Genomic DNA, 3503 nt, shown 5'->3' with positions numbered 1-3503 from the left:
CTATCACAACCAGAACCAGAGCGCCTCCACGGACCGCTCCTCTGCAGTCATCGGAAAGAGAGAGCTATGGAGAGAACCAGAGTTAATAATAAGCCTAAATAAAGCCTATTAACACTCGGGGAGAATATTAAAAGAGACTTGGAACTATGTGAAACAAGGGGTGAAAGGAAATGAGTGGGTCACTCCGTTAAGTAAGACAGGCAAGGGCTTTTTATCCTGGGTTCGCTGGGCAGAGCCTCAGACAGTTGGACTAAATGGAGTTTCTCTCTCCAAATGTTGACGTGTTGCCAGTGATTCCTGCAGGGGATGGAATGGAGCCCTCTCCGCTGAGGGCCCTACGGGTCAGTGAGAACTCTGCTCTCCAGCCCCCCGCCCCAAAACACACACACACACACACACACACACATGCCATCTAGCTCACCAAGACCATAGCTCACAAGAAAGAGGACAATTGGATTACTCTGTTCTAAAGGTCAACTTGAGTTATGACTAGTTTGAGGGAACAGATATCATTTCCAGAGACGTTAAGCCTTGCACAAACTGTGCGACAACAGCGGCAGTAAAAATTAACTACATGTCATTGTAGGAGATGTACTGTATCTTGACTGCATTCTTTGTCCAACTGCAGAATATGCCTGTAACAAATCATTAGGGTCATTCTGGCCAGCGGACATGCTGCAGTGGAGCCACTGTGGGTTTCCTGTGGGAACCGTGGCCTACACAAACCCAAACTCGCTCCACATGCTGCGTCGGTCCAGTCAGGGTCCAGGGCACCTCTGTGGCATGTGGGCCATTGTGGTATTACTGTGGTCAGGATGGTCTGGGCAACCCCTGACTCCCACATGGGTTCAGTAAGTCAGCCCACATCGGATTATCAGCGCCCTTTCTGGAGGCCAAAGTTGTGCTGGCCCCATGAGAGTTAGCCAATAAAAAATCTTTGAAGGTTTAGTGTGAGATTAATAAATTACTCTGTGGAAAAATGTGTTATTTTATGTAGATGTGTGCAAACATATAGCTAATAATGTATGTATGGCTGTGAAATGTCATACATATGTATGGATGTGAAATGGCAATATTTGTATTTTTCCATTTCTCTTATTTGTACAGTATATATCTTAAATGAACTTTTCAGTAATCTGAAAAAGGCTTTCCATATACATGTTTTATTATTCGGTCTCAAAGTCAAAGAGGACATGTACAACAACCCCTACTATCGTCTACCCTTTTTGTTTTTTACACATCTTTGCATTGTTCTACAACTTAAGAATCATGCCTTAAGAAACTTAAGAAATGTGTAATCCTATGAAATGGTATTGTACCCTACATACAGTATATGATGAACATAATAGTGGTCCACAGCTTTTAACCTCCTCAGTTAAATAACAATAACACGTTTGAAGGGCTTTGAAATGATCCTAACCCTAAGAAAAGTTATACTTTGAATGATTGATAATGGAAAAGATGGAACATACCATCTCTTTGATGCATTTCACATCCCTAACACAGGGATGCTCAGTCAAAACATTATGAGATGACTGATTATAAATGGAGTTGAAGGATTGATTATCTTGACAGCAGTTAAATAAATAATGTGATGCCTTAATGTACCGTAATTCCAGCCATTAGCCAGAGCACTTAAGAGCTCCTCAGGCCCGTAGTGACTGGAGGTGCTGGAGCATGTGTCAAGTGCGGTGTTTTTTTTTTTTTCATATCTGGGAGTTGTGTGGCTGTGAGAATCATAACCATTGTCTTGGCCTTCAGCCTTTAAAGCTCGGTCACTGGATTTCCTATAAAAATAATTTTCCCCATCCCCCCCCCCCCCCCCCCCCCTTCCTCCAATCCCCTGTCTCTTCCTCCAGAAATGTCTATGCCAGATGTATGGAGAGGATGGGGGGAAAGTCTTTTTGAAGGACAAAGATGTTTTAGCTATTTACTGCTGCACAGTTAATCTGGACATTTTCTGTCATCAAACATAGAAGAACACTGAAATTCTGAGTAACCAATATATCTCAGCTTGGTGCTCTTCCGGCATAGCTGGAGGTAAGCCGAAGGATGGCCCTGAAAAATGCAAGTATCCCACCAGGTCACTGGGTCCACCTGGCCCCTGGATAATGTTGTGCAGCAGGAGTGGAGAATTGTAGAGAAACAAACAGCTATGTGGTTAAACGGTTTTGACGTGATGCCCTCTCCATTTGAATCTTGACATGCTAGCTCTTATCTATGTAAGTGAAAATATGTGGAAGTGGAGCCTGTGAATGTGTATTGGCAGCAGAGGGATCAGCCCACTAGGTGACCAACAGGTACCTGATGCCCGGTGGCTTTCCTCAGCCTGGTGTCCATGGTTTTTGCCGTAATGATTTTTCTAGCAATTTTAACGAGGGATTTATGAATGTGCCTGTATTTATCTGTGTAATTTCCCCACACAAACATTCCATTCCAGGTAGGTACCTGTGTTTGGGCCCAAAGTAAAGGTTTTCTCACATCCCAGACCACAGACCGAGATGCATAACAGAATAACAAGTGTGTTTATCTATCCTGCACATGGCCATCTGTCATTAAACTGAGATGAGCCAAAACTATTTGACTATGAAAGCTTACCTTAAAAAGTGGAAAATTGAACCACTTTATAATGTAGTGGTGTAATGAACACATTTGTTATTCTTGATTACTGTGAAAATAGTTTTTCTCTTGTGAAAATTAAAATCTCTCTCTTTCTCTCTCTCTGTAACTCTGTCACTCATCAAACAGTCTGGCTTGTTTCACCATTTCCTTCAGTTCCTCATGTCATGTGCACAGTGTTTTCTTTTGCTTGTGTATTAGTATCATTTTACATACGTGTATAAATCTCTATCTTGTGCAGTAGATGCCTGTGAATGTATGTGTGATCACAACTGTTTGTATTTGTGTGTGTGTGTGTGTGCTCATGCATGGGTGCATCTGTTTATGAATGTGCATGTGTGAGTGTGACGGAGCAGTCTGCTGCTCCACACAGCGGTTGCCTTGTTAGGCAATGGCGCTGGGTGCAGGATGGCTGGTGCGCTGAGGGCCTGTACCTGCTTCAGGGGCTCCTGCTCAGGCTGCCAAGAGAGCGCAGGCTAGGTGGTCCTGCCTTATTTACCTCATACGCTGGCCAGGCTTGTTTAAACAAACTGGGCACCATAAGCTTCCCTTCAGCCTCTGCATGTGCATGCGTCTGTGGATGTGTGTGCGTGTGCGTGTGCGTGTGCGTGTGCGTGTGCGTGTGCGTGTGCGTGTGCGCGTGTGTGTGTGTGTGTGTGTGTGTGTGTGTGGGGGGGGGTGTAGAGCAGACATACTAACAAATATAAAAACAAATGCAAACTTTTATTTCTGTCCCATGAGGTATTTCAAAAGAGTCTAAATGACTCTGTTCACCTGACACACATGATCAATAATCTATTATCTCTCTCTCTTTCATCTCGTCTCACGGAGCGCAGTGTTGGCCGCTCCCATCTCATAGCTTTGATCACATTGCCCATTCATCG

Source organism: Sardina pilchardus, chromosome 13, assembly GCF_963854185.1.
Source record: "Sardina pilchardus chromosome 13, fSarPil1.1, whole genome shotgun sequence".
Lineage (NCBI taxonomy): Eukaryota > Metazoa > Chordata > Actinopteri > Clupeiformes > Clupeidae > Sardina > Sardina pilchardus.
The sequence above is the reverse complement of the archived record's forward strand: the minus strand, read 5'-3'. Positions refer to the sequence as shown.